Here is a 20,487-nt window from a genome sequence, read left to right as displayed (position 1 = left end):
TTTAACAGCATTGTGGAGAATCTAGCTGGGTATTAGCACTGATGAACAGGCTGTTGATACAAAAAGTGACTGGCTATCACTTCCTATCTGAAGCTTTCTATTAAATGCCACAAAAAAATATATGTATTCCACGATCCATAATTCATGACCGAAGCTAGCAAGAGGCAACACCAACACTTGTCAGACATGATTAACTATGTCTGTATCTTACACAAATTTAATTCCTCTCTGTGTCTCTGCCTGTAAACCAGAGAACAATCACTACTGAGCCTGCTTGCAAGATTTGTGGCGATGGAGGTTTTTCAGGTGTTTGAATGTCACAGACAGACTTGCAAGAACAAAATGAAGTTTCTGGGATTCAAACAACTTTTTTTTTTTTTTGTATGAATAAAAACTCACTGTTTAATTTTTAAAAAGTCAGTAGAGAACTGTTGGCAACACATGCTATTGTTTGAATAATCAGGACAGATGCTGTTATTTCCATCTTCTGTCTGCTAAAGACAAAAGAAAAAAACACAATGTGTCTCACTCACAGAACTGTGAACATCACCCAGAGCACAGTAATGACTATGAACAAGTATTAAAAAAATCAACATGGTTCAGATAAATATAATGAATTAAATAAATATAATGAAAGATATTCATGTGTACATGTATATACAGAATAACTTTGATCATTTCACATAATTCTGCAAGACAGAAAAAATATATTAGACCCAAGGCTGGATAATTTCCACCAAAATGAAGCTTTAGTCTGAGCTTATAATGTATGATTCATTCTGCAGAATTAAAGATCAACTAATGTCAGTTATAGAAAAAAAAAGCTTTACATCATGCAATGCATTCAAATCTGAACTCTTCAGATATTGAAGATATTTAAGTGTTAAGTGCTCTTGACATAAAACCCAGAGGTCTACATTTCTCAAGGAATTGCTGTCATATTAAAAATATCTTGAATAACAGAAACATGACAAGAACATTTAGATTATATAAATAATCTAAACACATTTCACATTTGTGGCAATAACCCACACGTTAAATGTCAAATTCTCCTCAACAGAGGCCATCGAGGCACATAAACGTTCTTGGATCAATCATGCAAGGTCCTCCTCACTACCCACCCTCCCATGTGTGCCCCTTTCTTGCCGCTTAACCCCCACCTACCTACCCACCCACCCACCCACCCACCATCCACCCACACCACCCTATCCTTACACTGACATACATCTGAGCAGGACCCTGCACCTTTTGTCTTGGGCTCCCTCTTTGTTAGCAGCTGGTGGACAGAGCAGCACCACCGTGCCCACTGTAACAGTGTAATGACAACATACTGCAACATTATCAGCCATGTTTTTTTTTTTGTTTTTTTTTTAAATTTTATTATTATTTTTTTTCTGAATGGAGGAAAAAATGAATTAACACTCTCATGAGAAATGTTATTTATTATTGTTTTGCTTTGCTTTTGTTTGCCATATCAGTGGATGGAGGCAGTTTTATATAGAAAGTGTTAAAGGGGACTGGTGTTTTTTTTTTTTTTTATATGTTTATATTTTTTATTATGTAAATATTTTAATACATTTAATTTTTTACATGGGGTGTGCACTAAATCTGTATTATCTATCTATCTATCTATCTATCTATCTATCTATCTATCTATCTATCTATCTATCTATCTAACAGTCTTGTTGTCTGTCTGGTAGAAGCGTGAAGCAGCATCATCACCACCAAAGTGAACTGCAGATAACCCCATGACGTGGCAGACACAGTATGGAAAGCCTATATAAAATTCACGGTGCCCGCATGTATCTGGTGGTGGTCTGAGCCGCTTGGTAAAAGCTTTGCAGGCTATCTGACTTTCAGTCTAGATGAAGGATGAGCTTCTCAGACATAGACGTTGTCCATCCTGCTGATGCTCCCTCGTCTCGTCGTAAACTCTTGTGCACCCTCTGGTGCTTGCTAGTCTCCCAAACTTCTTTGTGTAGCCTGCTTTGCAGATTGTCTTCCTTGTCTGTGTGGTTGCTCATTATTCAGAGACAGACGGATCTCAGGTCATCTGCAGCTGCAGCAAAGGAGAAGCAGGAAAGATGGCGATCATCCATTAGACCGACCGGGCGCACGCATGAAATACGAGGACAACTTTTGGGAGGATCGCTTGAGGAGAAGATTGTACCAGTGAGTTTTTCCCCTCTTGCACTATATTTCCAGTTTCGCCAAGATTTCGGCTGAGCTTTCAAGGTCTGCGAGAACGTCGGTATGGTAGATCATGGGATATGCGCCTCGTGAATGCCCTGGAAAGAGCTGATCACCCCCCCTCCGTTTCTCCATTTAGTCCAGGTCCAGCCGACTTGGGAGAGGAAGCCGGGGCGAGAATTTTTAGTCGGGTGGGCGCTCCGGCTGGCACTCATGCAGCCAAAGTCAAGTGGGTCTTCTCGCTTCCCAGTTAATATCCTAACCAACCTAGCGCTTCCTCGCTATGTCGCCTTTCGGTTTGTTGTCAAAGTGACACAAGGAAATGGACGCGGTGGTTGTAAGAGAGGCTCGCCTGCGTGTTTCAGCAGCACCGGAGCGGAGTGTTTTGTTATTCTGACATGTCTGGTCAGGGGAATTATTGGTCCCCGGCTGTGCGTCCCCCTCTCCGGCCGTGCGTGTTGTTGCGCGTTAGCTTCATGGAGAAGCCATTGCACGGATTGCTCTCCTCTTCCCAACCAGCCTCCATTAGCGACACAGAGGAGCTGGCATAGCCGCTGGTCCAGTCACACACACACACACACACACACACACGCACAAACACACACACACACATACACATACACATACACACACACACACCATGAAAGCCATGTCCAGTGTGAGGAGGCTATATGTGTCCCCCCCACCTCACCTCCTCTTCTGCTCCTCTCAATTTTAAAACAGAATCTGGTGGCGATTTTGAGTCGGTTCTCCACAGGGTTGGAGCTAGATATGACTTTGATGGTGGTGAAATGAATGTAAGCGCGGTGTGTGCTTTTATATTTGTATCCATCTAATGTTTTGTTTTTGTTCTGGGTGCTTATTGCTATATTGTTACCCGCTTGACCCCTTCCTCCTCCTCCTCCTCCTCCTCCTCCAACCCCCCCTCCTGCACTGTTTGGATGCCTGTTTTGCTGTCACTGCTCTCAAGTCAGGTATGTCATATACTAGTAGGGCTTCACCATAAAATGGAGGAAAGCAGATGAGTCTCCAAGGAGAGCCCTGGAGTCAGACAGGCAGGATCCCTCACGCCAGAACAAAGGTTGTGTTCAAAAATGATCGGCCAACAACCTCTTCCTCTTCTTCTTCTTCTTCTTCTTCTTCTTCTTCTTCTGCTGCTGCTGCTGCTTTTTTTCTGCGTTTTCAGCTCGGAAGTTGGTCTGCTAGAGGAAGCAGAAGAACTCTGAAAAGTGAGGTTAGATCATTTAGTTGGGGGGGTGAAGAGGGGGGGTGCTTTCAAGGTTAACTTCTGTCTTTTTCTCCTTTTAACTCCATGAACTTGCTGCTTTCATTTAAATAATTTAAACATAATTTGACTTTTAAATATGTGGATTTTTTGAAAGATTTTTGCCTGATGCTTTTTTAGCCAGTATGTGTTTGAGATTGCGATGGCTGAGGGACACATGGGGACACATGGATGAGATAGGAATTTTAATGCTGAATAATGCAGTGGTTTGACCATCTAGGTAGTTAATGTTCAACAAAGTGGTCTCAGCACACACACACATACACACACACACACACACACACATACACACTTTCTTCTGTGGGCAGGTGTGTGTGTGTGTGTGTATGAGAGTGAAGTTTCTATAAGGAAGTTCTCAAGATGATTCTCTGCTTTCTGTTTTGGTGAGTTTTTTTTTAAACTCAATTAAGGGTTCAGTTGCTGTTGTCTTTACACTAAGTGATGGCTTTGAATGAAAAAGTAAAGTGTTTGTTTTATAGTCTTACTTATAATTTGTAGACTAATTATTTATAGAGGAGCTAGTAGACTCCCCGCTGTTTATTGGGCCACACACGTGTGCCTGTTATTTCAAGATGGTAGTAATTTATTATTGTTTCAAGTATGTTAAATTAGTTTAAAAGTTATTTAGAGTGTTGGATTATGTTGTCAGTCATTCATTAACAGACTATATGTTGTAATGCACTCTATGCCCACTGCACAGCCTTAGGTGACTTTTCACACATTATATCCTAAAGGTGTCAGTTGACCAGCCTGTCAGGAGAGTGAAGGAGGTGTGTGTGTGTGCAAGCTGTAGTGTGTTTCTGTGTGTGTGTGGCAGTTGCTCTGTGTGTGTGTGTGTGTGTGTGTGTGTGTGTGTGTGCTGTGCTACGCTCTGCAGTTCCCCTCGGCCACTGTGTGAAATCTTGCTGACAAGGAGACTGTGAGCTTGACACACTGTGCTGCGACAATGCTGGGGCTGAGAAGAGCAATCAAAATGGTGGCGATGCTCCTTCTCCCTGGCGTGGCAGGGCAAACAGGTTCTCAAGGAGGAGCTGATAGAGGACGGCCAGGCAGGAATCTGCTGCGGTCGACACATTTGTCTCACAGACGGGTGCAATGTATAGTCTAGATGGTGGATGTTCTGCAAATGAGCCCTGGTGATTTAACTCTTGATGTGATTGTGATGGGGTTTTTTTTTTTTTTTTTTTTGGAGAGCTCTGAGTCTACTCCGTTTCTGACACTGTGTGCTTTCTCTTTGTACTTAGAGTTCCTTTAGTAACTTTCACAAGTGCGCAACACATTCTTGTCTCTTCCTCATTGTATAGCTCGTTCATGCTGTTCTTGGAGGTTATCTGTGTACTCAGGTTTTAGGTTCAACTCACCAGATAAGGTCATGTACATCAGGGCTGTTTGTGCTGTTGCAGAGATGGCATTTCCAGCAGTTTGTCTTAGTTTTGAAGACTCAAATGCTAATTCTTGTAGCCTTTAACTAAGGCTGGATTACTAACCAGGTGATGTGGGCAGCTGACCAGGGGGCCCATACTCTCAGGGTTGGTTAATTACAAATTTGTCTGGTAATATGCACCCCTAAAGCACAATGAGCTGAAACTGTCAGGGCCCTAAGGTAGCGCCTGCTATTTTACTAACTCTTGACACCCTGTCTTACAAAGAGGCCTTGTGTCAAAGCTAAATTTTTTTAATCCTTTCATTATTTCAGTCAATATTTTGCTTACATGGTGCTTATCTTTAAACAAACTTGTGTTTAATGAATTTATCACAAGCTAACTGACCTAAAGTATATAAATAATGTTGGTTTATGGGACTCTAGCAAAAATGTAATAGGGGAATGTGTGTGAGTGCACAAAAGGGGCCCATTGTTGCCCCGGGCCCCATAGAGGGTTTATCTGGCCCTGCTACACATTTCCAAACATTCACACAAACATGCTTTACTTATAATGTAGTTACACAGCATTGAATTGTTCAATGGACGTCATAACATCTTGCAACATACTGTAAGATATTGTCATATATTTTTTATATTGACATTTGTAGGTTTCATTGTAATTTCATGGTCCAGTTCTGTGACTGACTAAATGTTTGTATTGTGCTACTAATTTCTATCCAAATCAAACTAGTTGAACTTTACCTCTGTGAAAATATCAGACATGTTTTGCTGTTGCAGTTCGGCTTCAAGGTGACCTGGCAGAACTGAACTATGGTAGATACTTTTAGAAAAAAAAAAAAAATTACATAACTGGATTTTAGCAAGGTATTTCAGGATTACGCTAAAAAAGCTCGACACTGAGGACAGAGGATTAAACAAGAGAGACTTCAGTGATGGTTTGAATGCTGGAAGGAAGTGGTTGTGAAGCTCATCACTCACTCCGATACTCTTTCTGCATCTCTTGCACACACACAAACACAACTGCTCTCCCTCCCTCTCTCCCTCCCTCCCTCTCATTCACTCACTCACATTGGGTGATGCACTCCTCCATTCTTCTCTACCTGGGGCAGTGAAGAAGGCTAGGGAGACGCACAAAAGCAAATTGAAACGCTCCAGTGAGTGCTTTCTTGACATGATGCATGGCTCAAGAGATGCCGCTTGGCCCTTGCTGCTGCTCTTGTAAGTGTGCTGAAACACACAGGCCCCCACATCCAAAACACTGTAGTCATTACAGTACAGCTAAAAACCTTGCTATCTCCTGTTGTACTTTAATGAACCTTCCTCACGCCATGAACACATTTGTTTCTGCTGCATTTTAATTGTGTCACATATGAAAGCATGACACTGTTAAAACCTGCCGGGATCCATTGAATAATTTAATACCGTCTAACTAGTTATGAGCCTATTTGAAAAACTAAAAAGCCACATCATGTCAGGGTTTAAATGGAACAAGGAAGTAACATGCTAGAGGTGTCATTCCAGTTTCTGTTGTCAGTTGCCACGTTACACTGCTGCAAAACTGGTTCCTCGTCTCTGCTTTCCATCAGAACATCAACAGTTTAATATTGCCTTTCCCCTACTGGAAAAAATGCTCAGTATAGCTTGCAGTTGTTTCTATCTTTACTGCTAGTCTTTTTAGCATATATATTAAGCATGTAGGGACCCAGGTTAACAAAAAGTGAATATAGTGGCTGTGCCGAAGAGACAGTTTGTCCAGTGAGATAAATTAAGCCATCTACACGGCGTACTCAGGTTTCCAGCCTAAATTCAGGATTTATGCCCTTCTCTAATAAGACACAGTGAACCAAGTCTGTCAGCCTAAAGCTGCCTGTGGTGGAAAAAATCCTGAATTCTTTGGAGACGCCCGTTCCTTGGGCAGTGTGGTGCCACTGGACAAGGCCTTCATTGAGCAGGAACAGGAGTGGTCTTGTAGAAGGGATCCACTGGCTCGGCCTACGAAGCAACAGAGCTGTCCAAGGACGATTAAATATTTAAGAGCTTGGAAAGGAGGTCTCAGTGGTAAGTTAATATTGATGGGTCTCTCATCTTTCCCTTCTCAAACCTGTTGAGTTGCCTCAGGAGGTTGGTTTGGTAAACCTTTAGAGGAACCTCACTTCTTCTCCTCTTAGATAAAGTTACCGGTAGCTTTTTAAAAGATTGCCAAAGCAGAGTCTTTCTCTGGAATTCTGTGTGTAAACCAGACCGAGTTTTTATTTTTTTATTGCTTCCTGCGTCCTCTTTTGGTCACTCTGAAATACTCCATCCTGACTAGCTTGTAACCTCACCCACTCCCTGTAACTGTAGTAACTGCCATTTCAGGCTTACAAGGAAGTCAGCATTGCAGTGTTATCTGGCAGTTGTCCACTGAACACCACTTACCAGAAACCCCTCGGTGCATCTCACAGTCTTGTAATCATTTTTTTGTGGTCTTTTTTTGGTGAACTGGTGGAGTTAGATATTACTGAAGAAGAAAACAAAAGTAAAATAGGAATAAAATAAAAAAAAAAAGTTTCAGACTTTTGATTGAGATGTGATAAGAGCCTTTGGTGGAAGACGGTTTTACTCATAGTGAGAAAGAATTCATATTGTAGTCAAATAATACAAATAAGATAATTTATTCAATTGCTGGATCAAGACAACAGCAGATTGATTTATGTCAGGAAATGTTTTCCTAGGAGAGATGGACTACAAGGCTGCATGGAATGTAAGGTTTCCTGGAGTAATTGTCCTTGTGGAAAAACACTTCCTGGTTTCTCTCCAAGATCTGTCCTTGGGACATCCTTCACTTGCCTGACTTAAGTCTTGTTTATTTAGCCTGATGAACCCGTGCGGTTCAGCTTTAGGAGATCTGAATCATATTGTCAGCCTCATGTGTCGGACTGTGAACGTGTACTGTTTGGAGAAGCAGACAACTGTATTTTTTTTTTTTTTTTGCCGTAGCCTACTTGTGTTGTGTACAGCGCTTGATAGGGTTCTTTTTCGGAGAATTTTTCTCTTCAAGCTCAAGGGAAGAACCCTCTTGAGAAAACCAAATATATCTACCTATTCCTTCCCATATAAAATTGTAAAAATAATCATGCCCCGGGCTATTAATTAAATTGTGCACTTAATCATTTTTGGATGGAATATTTAATCATGTTGCTCAGGGTTGCCCCAAGTTTTATCTTTTATGCTTTTCAGTCTAGAAAAAAGGATTTTGCCTCAGAACATGTTGGGTCGCCTTTATTTGATAAAGTTATCTACAGAAGCTTTGCATGTATCTCATAAAGTTCTGCACTTGTGTGACAGGGTGATTGAAAGCTTTGTTGTTTAGAGGCAGATCTCTTCAGGACGTTGTCTTCAGCCTGTGAAGAACAGCCGAGTCGCACTCTAGGTGGCCATCTTTGCAGCGCACAAAAACCACACACATCTCACTTCTGCTTTTGCTGACTGCCATGACAGTCTGCAGAGAAACCGACAGGAGGGGAAGCTGCTCGCTCAGGTCTGTGCTCTTAAAGTTAAACACTTCCATCTGTGTAACAAGATAGCAGAGGGAGCAGAGGCAGCTTCCACTCAGCTGAGCAGGACAGTCAAAGACCTTGAGGAGCACAAAATGGTGGATGGCCATGCCACTGATACTCCAGCGTGATTGGCTGTGTCTCCTTGGCCACAGTGGGGCCGCTGTGTGAAATGGAGTCCTCTGTGTGGAGCGTTGGCCCAGCCTCAGCTCTGATGCAGAAGATAATTCTGTCAGCCCTGAGAGAGAGAGAGAGAGAGAGAGAGAGAGAGAGAGAAGTGAGAGAGCAGCCAAGTGAGGTGACTATACTAAAAGAAGGTTGAGCAGTAGACTTCTAGAGAACTCAAGCCATGCATGTCTGCTTCCTTCCACCTCCTATCCACACTGAACTACTACTTGATTTCCTGGGTTTTGATATGTGTTATTAACTGCATTTTTTCATTTGGTGCTTTTTTTTTTTTTTTTTTTTGCATTGAAAGGACCAGCAGTGGGTAGAAAAAAAAAAAAAAATCAGCTAAGATGAAAAGGTTCATTTTTGGTTTTGTTAACAGGAATGAAGAGAGTGAGGGTATTCATTATCTAACCTTCACACCCAGCAGGCTTTAGCTGAGGGATTTACCAGCCCTCTGTTGCTTTGTGAAAATTTCGGGCTTGAAGGTCACATAAATATCTCTAAAGGCTCATGATTAAAACGTAAATGCAGGAGATGTAAAAGACTGTAAGCGCTACATTGTGAATTGAATAGTGTTTTTTTTTTTTTTTTAAACAGCAAGTTCTCACCATGACAACCTTAAAGACAGTAGTCACACAGAAGATGGCCATTAATGCTTGTCTCCTCCTAATCTGCTTGGTCATTATCTTCTGTCTATGCAAAAGAGGCCAAATGTTGCTAGCGAGTGCTCTGTGTCGCAGCAGCCCCCTTTTCAGAAGGAACAATCTGAGCCCTTTGCTAAACACAAAGGCTACCCTTGGAGCAAGGTTACTTGTACCATGATGGCCAGCTTCTTTCATTTTTTTTTTTTTTTTTTTGGTGCAGCTTTAGAGAGAAACATGGAGTTATCAAGTTAGATGTCTTTGATTGAGAGAAGGGAATGTTCTTGGTTGGCAAAGAAAGAAAGCTGCTATAAAGAGGAGAGTGATTGCAGTGATATTAAGTATTAATAGTAGTATCTGACTGGGTGGGTGATGTCAGGTATCCATCTGTCAGAGAGAGACAGGCTGACACAGGCACTGTCTGACCTTGCAGTATGGGTGACCCAGACATAAAATAGAAAATTATCATCTTTTGCTGGGATTAGCATGGTATTGCAATGAGGAGCCATGCTAATAGCATTCCTCGCTCCTTCTTTCAGCCATTCTGTCTCTTTTTGAGGTACGGCCTCAACCAGCAGAATACTTTCAGGTCCAACGATCAAAATCGTCCAAACCTCGTTGTGGGTGGCGCATGTCCGTATCATGTAATGCAGTAACTTAACTGTTGAATCAGATGTTGACATGATATCTTTCAGCAATACAACAAAAAAGCTCTTAAGCTCCTGCTGTATTTTACTCAATTAAACCTGTATTCAGTCAACTCAATAGGATGGTGGCGGTCATAACACAAGCTTCTCCGTTACCTTGAATCCTTAAGGGTGGTCAGGGCCTGCTGTTGTGAGGTGTTTTCTTTTTTATGCCCTGTGAATGTGACACCATTGAAGGTCAGGCTGCAGACAGATCAGCAAAGCTTTCTGGATTGCAGCGTCTGAAAAGCTCTGCACCTGTATTTACCAGTCCTCTGAGACAATCTGGTATTACTGAGCTGGTTTCCTGAAAACCCAGACTTTTCTTTTTACTCATTCATTCAGTTTGAGTAACCAGTGAAAGAAAGCTAAACACAAAAGGCTAATGTTTGTATCCCCTCTGAGTTAAGAATGAGTAAACATTTCAGTTGCATAATGCGCATAACTTGTTAACTCAGGGTGTAGCTGTCTTAGGATTCAATTAGTGGCATTAAAGTGAGCTAATGTTGCTTAAATTAAGTGCATTGATTCTGACTGGATCAAATCAAACTAGATTCTCCGTGAATGTCAACGTGTACAGAGATGAACATGGTCAGAAAAGGAGCCAACACAGCATTTTTGAGATGTTACTGCTGAAAGATTCAGATTAGAAGACAGATTTTAGACGTTAAATCAGATTTAAGACCCTTTCATCTTTTCTGGAACATAGTGAAGACAAACTTCAAGACTTAGAGGAATTATGGCACCATCAGGATCATCTGAATCAGGTCATCTTTCAATGATGGACGGTCATGTAAAGAGGAAGCTCTGAAGGAAAAACTACCAAGAGGCCAAAAGGAAGCTAAAAATAACTGAAGGACTGTATAGCAGAGTCTGTCCTCAACATGCACTTTGCAAGAGTTTCGTGTTTACTACACACTGCTGAGCTGAGGAGTAGGCCGACAATATGAGTACTACTTCTCACCAAAAGCACTTTTTAATTTTGAAAGCATGTGGTTAATTCCCATGACAGGAAATGGAACTCGTGACCTGATGAGACCATGTTTGAATGTTTTTGATCTTCAGTTCCTAAATATAGAGCAATGCTACATCAAGAGCAGGTAATAACCTTAAGGACAATACCTTCTGCAACACATGGTGGTGGCTGCTACACAGCTGCAGGGCAGGATGGAGGCGGGGAAGAGAATAGCTTCAGACACAAGGAAGCTGTTTACACTGTAAAGAAAAAAAGTAAAAAAAAAAAAAAAAAAAAGTATAAACTCTAATTGTGGCTGCAAAGAAATATCTTAAATGCAGATGTGCAGAGATCAAAAACTGCATTCAAAAACTAAAATTGAATTAAAATATATATTAATTTAGAATGTAACTCAAAAACCTACACAAGTAAATACTTAAAATACTGGGGGAAAATGCTTCCTGTCTCCAAAAGTTAACCAGTGCAGCCCAGCAGAGAAGTCTTACATCATTTTAGCTCCATTTTAAGTGATCCAATGTAACTTTTGCTGAACAGCGGCAACTTTGGGATAAAAGTAGAAGAGTCATTAAGTCAGAGAACTGACTTGGTAGGTGTCAGTTACAGCACAATATCTATTTTAAAGCAGCTATAATTGATATTTTTCACAATAACAATGTATCAAATGACGATCTGTAACGTCAAAGGCGTCGCTCGTAGTGATGAACCGACAGAGAATTATCACCTGACATTGCAGCTCCCCCCGGCTTTATGGAGCTTCATATTGAGTTTTAGCCTATGGTTCAGCTGTCTGGCTGCAGCTTTAGTGTTTTGGTTCACTCTCACCGCTCTCATAGTGTTGTTTTCAGAGAAAGCTCTAAAAACTCACTGTACACTACCTGCTCAGCACCAAATGGTCAACAAACACCGTTAGCGACTGGCTGGTGAACATAGTGAAGCATTTAGAAGGTAAAGAGATCAAAAACAGAGATAAAAGAGAGAGAATATTGGACTTAGTCTGTCGCCAAGTGGACAGAAACACGACTCCAAATGAATGATAATGTTTCTCTGTGACTGCTTGATGTGGAAATAAGCAGCTGTTTGCCACCAAGTTCAACATATCAGCTTAAAAGGTGATGATATGTCAGTGTTGTGTTCACAACTTGTTTCTGCTGCTCCCCCCAACAGGCCTAGAAATGTGTTGTCATTATCTTGCTTTAATGCAGAATACTTTTTTTTTTTCTTCTTCACATCAGTCATTTCAGATGGACTTGGGGCTTATGATGAAGGAGAGCTAGAAGGATGTTTATGGTCAAGGCCGTGTTGGCTGGTTAATGGTTGACCTATTTTTTTGAATGCCATATGCTTGCTGAAACAGATTTGTTGTCAGATTAAGGCCTGCGTTTTTGTCAGGTGGTTGATAGTATCTTATGACAGTGTTGATGTTTTTGACCACTCTCATAGACGTTTTAGACTTTTGGCCCATCCACTGTTGGTTGATTCATTATTAACAAGATATGGCTTCAGCGTTACTATGATTAAGGTCCAAAAGTGTAGCTGCATAGCTGGTGGTTTAGCTTTAAAGATGATTAATAATACTGCAATATATGCTGTCTTTATTCCTCTTATTGACCTCCAAGCACAACAGAGCCTTTATGTATTATCATCAGAGAAGTACTCGGGCTTGATTTAAGTTTAAATAGAATCAAAAAAGTAAAATTTATACCAACAATTTACAGGGTGTTGTGTGATGGCTTTGGTGTTGTATTTCCAGCTCTATTCTGTTCTGTTTCATGCCATTCCCAACCCTTTCATTCCATTCCAGCAGATGTCTGATGAATGTTATGACAAAAACGTTCATACTGAACATTATTGATTTCTCACATCTCGTCTGTGAAGGCCTGGTCCATTGATCGGCCAGGTGGGATCGATGTCTCATCTCTGTGTATTCAGACTTCCTCAAATGAGCAGCACCACATGATCACATCATTTAAGTAAGCTCTGCGCTCTGATCACAGGCAGGAAGGACTGACCTTACTGTCCAGCTCACTGTTGTTCTTATCACACCAGTGCTGAAACACTGTTGTGATGAAACAGATATGCTCATCAAGTCTAGAGTAACAAGGTATCTTTCTGTCAGACTTTAGTGGTGGTAGTACTGTAGTTTAAGTCTGGTGTGTAAAACTTGTAAAGTGGATTATTAACATATTGTTACATATTTATATTAGCATATAATAACCAAGGCATTGGAGGCCAAAATGACAGCCACCACTACTATAGTTAAAGTAGTATGGGGTTCTAGTAATGCATTATTGTCTAATTTTATTTTTGACATATTTTATTTAAATATATAAAATGGTGGAAAATCACATGTTAAAAAGGCCATTTATTCAGGCTATGTCTTAATTTAGATCCTATTTATCTTACTTTTAAGTATTCTTTTGCAGTGCTGAAACTATTAGTCCATTAATTGATTAATAATTCATTTCCTGTTTAAGTCACTATCAAGCAGCTCGTGTTTCTGTGAGGCAGCACTTGGGCCCAGCGGTGCTTTGAGCTAAATGCTAACGTCAACATGCTAACTTGCTCACAATGGCAATGCTAACACACTGATAAGAAGATATATTGCTTACCATGTTCTCCATCTCAACGTGTTAGAATGCTAACATTAGCTAATTATCAATAAATACAAAATACAACTGACGCTCATTGGTTTTGCAGGTCATAAAAAAGGTATTTGACAAATTGAAATTTTGACCTGATGATGTATGTACCACATTTCTTGGCAATCTATCCAATAGTTGGAATATTTTACTAAAAAACACAATCAAGGGTGGCCACTGGCTAAAAAGTGGATCCCCAAAGTCATTAGGATTCATCCTCTGGGCACCATGTACATCTGTACCAAGTTTAATTGCGATCCATCCGATATCTGTTGAGATATTTGCTGGTTGAGATCCTCAGATGTGAGGATTTGCAGCTTTTCCCTGTTATATCATCATTGTGTGCTGAATATCTTTGGGTTTTACACTGTCGGTTGGTCTAAACATGCAATTTGAAGACATCACATCGGCCCCTTGAAACCGTGATCCGCATTTGTCACTATTTTTAGACATTTCACAGAAATGTTGAAATAATCAACACAGTGATTGACAATTAAAATGATTGGCCTACTGTTGTGCATAATCAGAAGCTTTTTTTTCCCCTATTTTTCTCTTCACTTGTTAACTTTTCTCCTCACTCTTCACCGTTATCTGAGCTTCCTGTGTTGCATGAAAACCTGTTTTACAGTCAACTTTGGTGCACGTAGTCTTCTTGTAGCAGGAAACCCAACACTTTTAGTTGCAAGGGGACACAACAAGGAAAAAGACGTTTAAATCAGTCTTCTTTTCATGAAAACCTGTAAAATAAGAAAATGATTAGCATATGTGAAACACAGCAACTACTGTACGTACAGTATCTCCACTTTACATGCTTACTAACACAGACTACCATGCAGTGTTGTGGTTGTATCTGTCAATACGTTTTGCTTCTGTGGAGGGATGAGGCGGCAGCACACTATTGGAATATGAAGGTCAGTCAGGTCGGACCAGCTTTTCTTTTTTGAACCAGTGTTGTTATCTGCTACAGTGCCGACAGATAAAAGCCGAACTGTGAGCCAACAAGAGCAGCGTGCATGCAGGCCAAAGAATGGCTACAAACCAGACGCTGTTATTTTGGCTGGCTTGTATTTGAGGGCACCATTCCTAATCTGAACTGAAATAACTTCCAAAGCATGTATTAAGAAATACTTGGGAGATCCTTTTTAGGGAATAATACTCTTGTGTTATATTCAGACGTCATGGCTTTAATGTGTGTTTTAAGACCTTCAGGTGAGGCTGAGGCCATGAAAAATCCCAAACTAGTCGACGCTGGAATTCAGACCTCTGTATGTAGTTGAGATGGTAACAGAGCTGCCAGACTGTGTGCATATGTGTGTATTAGTGTTATTTCTCTTCTGTGAATGCTGTGCATGCATAGCTATAGACACATGCGCATACTGTACAAGTGCATGTTTGCTGACGGTACAACAGTACAACTGTTAGCCTCCTGGTTACCCTTTGACTGGGCCGTAGTCATAAATAATATAGCAGAAATGTATCTCCTTTTGAAAGTTACATAATCTCACTTTAAAGTTAAGAAAAGGGTTTTTAAAATGTTTGAGGGGCGGAAGGAGACATAGCTTGTGAAAAATCAGCAACTATTTTGGCAATCAGTTAATTAAAAAGTCATTTTTCAGGCAAATTTCAAACATCTTCTGTATGGCTTTTGTTTCAGCTTCTCAAATGTGAGGAATAGCTGCTTTTCTTTGACATATAAGATAGTAAACTGTTTGAAAAACAGGAATTTAGTAGAATTTTAAGACACCACTTTTGGCTCTTGGAGATTATAATGTGCAACATATTTAGTGGTGATAATCAAACCTGAAAACCTCTACCAACACCACATAACAACTTCTCACAGTGTTTACAGGATACATTAAGAAGTATTTCCATAGATACGGGTATCAAGATTTAAAAAAAAAAATAACAGTTTCTTTAAACTTTTACGCCCAGGGCTGACAGATCAAACTTCATTTGTGGTTAACACGTTTGAGTGAGTCTTCTGCAGCTCAAACAGAAGTGCTGTGTTAAGATCCTCCACAGACGTGGAAAGAGTGACTCAGTTGTCCTGACCCTCTAGTCAGTGTCTATGGTGGCTCTATTTGTAACTCAGGGCCGCCTGGATGGTAGTGGCTGTCACCGAGTCTGAACTGTTTTTGTGTTCCATCTGAGTAAGCCTGCTTGGTTTGGACCTGTTTTTAGGATTTCTGCCTAACACAGTTAGAATCCTGTCAGGTCTTGCCTCACATATTGTCCTCTTTGAACAGATTTAGAACTCCCTTCAGGATGTTGTTATTTTCTTGGGTTTAAAGATCAGGACAGCTAAATATTTCCTGTGACAAGTAGCCTTCTACACAAAGAAAGTACTTACTTAGTATCTGTGTGTGTGTGTGTGTGTGTGTGTGTGTGTGTGTGTGCGTGTGTGTTTTCAAGCAGAAAAACACAGTTTCAGTGTTACAAAACCAGAAATCAGATCTACAGCTGCGTCTACTGATTATCTGTGTTAGTGATTAATCTGACAGTTATTTCCATAATTAACTGATCAATTGTTTGGTCTATAAAATGTCAGGAAGTAATGAGAAATGCCTGTCACAATAATGCCAAATGTGACTTCAGATCGGTTGTTTTGCCCGACCGACATCCTCACAATCGAGAAGCTGAAACTAGATCATATTTGGCATTTTTGCTTGAAAAACAACCTAAATATTTATTTGATTGTAGACTTATCGATTGACAAACTAATAGTTTCGGCTCTAGTCCTGAAACAGGATGTTAGGAGCAGCATTATTCATGACTGATTGGCTGACGCATTGCTGACCTTGACACATGTATAACTATCTAGCAGTACATGAGACCAGTTGTGACATCTCACCAAGGGGCAGCTCAGAAGGGTGCATGTTCAGTCACATCAAAATGTTGGTGAAAACATTTTTCTTAAATCATATTAAAATCAATACTTGATTTAATCATAACCCCTCTTAACCGTCGGCTCTTTTCTCACATTTTCACAACAACATTTTCAAAGTGTAGTGACCAACAGAAACTGTTAAACTGCAGGTTTAATGCTTACTGTGTAAACCAGAACAGTTGTGAAATATCTCATCTAAAGGCCCCAACCACGACTCCAGATACACCAAATGATGCAGTCACCAGGTGTAGGATGAGCAAAAAAAAAACAACAAAACTTTGGCTTTGAAACCAAAAGCCTTACTTGATTTTTTTTCTGGTATCAAAGCTGCTCAGTTGTATCTGGTAAAGAGAACGATTAAAGGTTTGATGCCAAAATAAATATATCTTGCTCCTGTTTGACTTGGCCCATACTTGCATCAGCAGATGTTGGGTTTCAGGAGATTGATATGAGCCTTCTATTGAGATACAAAGCTATCTAATGCTGCTTCATGTCATACCATTACAAAGCTATAGGCCCTTTTTAGGGATAGTTCGTATTTTCGCGCACTGTGTTACGCCACAGCAGCACGTTCTGACCCAAACAGCTGATATGTGGTGTAATAAAGTGCACAGATCTGCAGGTAATACACTGACTATGGATAAGTACTTCATAGAACCCCTACAAAATATGGTGTATGATACCAAAAACATGAACTTATTAACAGAATTATAAGGAAATAACTGTGTAGCACTGTGTAGATTCAGAGACCCGTCGGTAGATTTGGCACATTCAGGAAAAGCAGGTTGTGCTGTTGAATGTTTAGTAAATATAAAACAACACGTGTGATGCAGGCTTGCACACAGCATGGAAAGACAACACACACAGTAGGTGATCCAAGGAAAAAAAATAAAGCATCAAAAATGTGAACTAACCAATATCCGTCCGCTAGGTAGAATTAAATTAAACATCAAGTGCTGTTAGTTCCACATCTTGTCTGTGACATACGTTGGCCCGGTGCCTGTTAACAGTATCTTTCTTCAGGTGCGATGGCAACGCCTGGTAGTCGAGCCAAAAACATCACAGAGGCTGTCAACCGTTGTGATGTGTACCACAGTCAAAAAAATGTCTCCGCAGTTTCTCACCATGAGCTAAAATTAAAATAAGACAAAGCAAATGTGTTGAGAACACGAACGACAGACGTTGTTGCCATAAGATCAGTGTTGCTATGAATAGAAAATGTCATCCACCATTATCAAGTATGCTGTTGTCCAGAGTTTTGTTGTGCTCCTTCGCTCTATGGTCTTGACTCTTCAGATGCTGAATCCAAGCTTTTCTGGGTTGGATAACATTACCTGAAGTTACATTTACAGTCGTATTGAAGTCTAATACATGTGGCCTTTGAGCAGACATAGTGAGAGATTTGCATGGTTTTCTGAGCAGTAAATATTATGTAATAATGTTTTTAGTTGATGGGTCATTCTCTATGATTATGATCATCATGTGAGCTAAATATTTAGATTGTGGTTTAGCTGGAATTTGAAAGATCATGGGTTGAGTTTCATTATAAATTTGCTGCTTTACAGTACAGGTATGTAAAGGTTTGTCTCATGTAGCTCCATATCTATCTGTATAGAGAAGGTTAACAGTATGAGTACAGTAGGAACACCTCTACCATAATTCACAATCCACTACTTGCTTTTATATCCTATTTTTGTCAAGACTGTGTACAAGAGGTGTAGCTTCAACTCTTTGGTCACTGTTATTTGTGTACAAGTAACTGCTGAGCAAGCTATCAGATCCGGTGTGTTGAATCCTCCAGGGCTGCTGACATCAGAGGATGGGAGTAGCCATCTTGATCTCCAGCTCTCTATCTCCTGTTTGTGCAAGAGGCCAAATTCTCACTGGTCCTGTGACGCAACGTTTGCTGCTCTTCTGCAGACACAATGAGATCTTTCTCTGCTGTCTTTTTTGCTCTCTTCTTTTTAGTCTGAGTAAACCTGGAGAACACTGTGGGAAAGAGATCAGGATTTCAAATGTTATGCAGTTACCTTTGTACTCCTCTCTCTTTTATTTTTTTTATTTTAGAACTTTCTTGAAACTAAAAATTTATTGATTTTTCTCTGATGTTGTCATCTCATCTCGGTAAAAATCAATTTCCATGGCTCAGGCTACCTGCTGCTACCGCCACTGTATTTTTTTTTTTTTCCTTTAAAAAGCAGGCTGTCATTTTCAATCAATGGGTCATTAATTATTGAGGCTGTGCAGGTTGAGGAGATGCATGTCCTGTCTTGTTTGGCAGATAAATTATCTGTAGCCAGGATGCTCGCCATATAACAATGTAACACATCCGTGGGGTTTTCTCTCGCCGACGGCATGAGATGGTAGCACTAACCAACAGTTAAGGACAAAACCTCTGTACTCCTAATCAGCTTAATGCTGGCTTATTCAAAGGCCCTCTTTCAGACAGAGCAGCTGCTGTCAGCCAGTTTGAGTAGAGGGTGTGACTGCTGGCAGAGCTCACCGATGCAGAGAGACCGGTTGGTGATTAACAAATGTCAGTAGACTTTGGAATCTGGGGAGCCCAGTCTGATGGCTTTGTCCTCTGTTGCTTTCCACTGAAGGTCTTCCAGGTGGCTCCGTCATGCTCCCTCGCTGCCTCCCCTTCTCCTCCCACCCTTCCCCTTCCGGCCTGCTCTCCCCTTCTGCTTCTCTCTGTCCCTTCTCGTCTTCTCCTCAGGGCTCAGGATTGCAGAGCTCTGAGATAAAGAAGTTCAGACATGCCTCACATTTTTAGACCCCCTTGCGGAACGTTGCTGGCAGTTCCTACAAAACGCATTTGCTGTATTTCTCCTCTGGTTTTTCCACAAAGTGTCAGTGCATGCCACTCACTCCGAACGGGGTTTCTAGAATTTCTCTGAAAAGCTCTTGATGTGAGAGATAATGTCCCTGAGAAATGAAAGGGACTAGGCAAAGTCAGGCTGGCAAGAATGTGAGATGTTTTCTGCTGAGCTGTGTGGGCAGAGGGCTTGGGTACAGTGCTGTACATCTGGCAGATAGATTTCTGTCAGCAGCTCTCCAGTGACAGGCTGCCTGCCTTTGAGGAAGAGGATCAGATCTGTGGGTCCATGTTGTGTGCTGGCTGAACACCTAAGTGCACATAGTCAGCTCCTAAAATGGCTGCCCTTGAAGCTCGGCTCAGAGGAGGATCTGAGCAGCTCAGTCGCTGCCTGTTAGAGCCCCAGCTGACTGGATGAAAGCAGTTACACAATCTCACCCATTAACTTGGTGTGGCGCAGGAACTGACTGGCTGAAAAGACACAGCCAACTCTAAGGCAGATGGTGGTTGTGTAGGAGGCTTTTTTTTTTTCCCTCACTCCCCAGGCATTCCTCTCCCCTCCTTCTCCGAAAGGATTCTCTTGATATCCATGTCAAGGAACCTGGCATTAGGAGGCAACTTTGTTCAAAACAGCAGTGAACTGCCAAGAGAGCAGGGTGGGGCCCCGTGGTGAGGCTGTAACCTGACCCTGTATAACAATGGATCCCCTGGTTGCTCAGGGACATACTGGCAGCTTGGCCTGCTCACATGGAGCTCTCCCCTGGCTGGCCAGTTGGGTGTGGGAAGCAGGGCGGGATTCCCAACTGTCTCTGGCTGGATCTCACTTGAAATTTCTTGGTTTCAGTATCCAGATCATTGGACTGAATTTGATAGTGTTACCAAAGCTGTATTTCATTGGTGTCCTTGCTAAAATCAAAGCGGAATTTGTAACACAAGATCAAATTTATATTTTTTCAGTTTTCAGTATTGAATAATTTTCTTTCATTGTTTTTTTTTAGGGAAAAGTAAATTACACAGGAGCTTCACTTTTAACAACTTGAAACAATACATTTTATCAAAATTTAACAAGCTGATGGCTTGGAGATACTTCACATCTTTTTTTTATAATATTTGGATTGTCAGTCAAATGTGGCAGTGTTTTTGTTTCATGTGATGGTGTATTCAAGGTCTGATTGCTTATTGTCACACTTAATAAATTCAGGAACTGTGATACAAGACTCATAGGCTGAAATCACTCCTTCCTTCACTCATTCACTTCTCCCAAGACAATAGAC

At 41.0% G+C, this 20,487-nt stretch overlaps 1 protein-coding gene and 1 long non-coding RNA gene across 3 annotated transcripts in view; one reads left to right on the top strand and one right to left on the bottom strand.

The window, feature by feature from the left end:
- The first annotated feature begins 1,206 nt into the window (after positions 1 to 1,206).
- Positions 1,207 to 20,487, top strand: part of znf462 (zinc finger protein 462) — a 50,870-nt gene continuing 31,589 nt past the window's right edge. The window contains exon 1 of one of the 2 annotated variants that reach the window (XM_044332765.1): positions 1,207 to 2,172. The gene's annotated coding sequence lies outside the window, so the exon portion shown is untranslated. Of the gene's footprint in view, positions 2,173 to 3,125; positions 3,272 to 20,487 lie in introns of those variants that run through there. The other variant, XM_044332766.1, reaches the window with a different exon arrangement.
- On the bottom strand, positions 8,168 to 14,187 carry LOC122967950. The gene is made up of 3 exons (XR_006398725.1): positions 14,126 to 14,187; positions 11,016 to 11,108; positions 8,168 to 8,633 (listed from the first exon to the last, which is right to left on the bottom strand). It is a non-coding gene; the product is annotated as an uncharacterized LOC122967950 (long non-coding RNA).

The sequence above is a fragment of the Thunnus albacares genome, chromosome 18 (assembly GCF_914725855.1).
Source record: "Thunnus albacares chromosome 18, fThuAlb1.1, whole genome shotgun sequence".
In the NCBI taxonomy this organism is placed as follows: domain Eukaryota; kingdom Metazoa; phylum Chordata; class Actinopteri; order Scombriformes; family Scombridae; genus Thunnus; species Thunnus albacares.
Note: the sequence above shows the minus strand (reverse complement) of the source record. Positions and strands in the feature narration are given on the sequence as shown.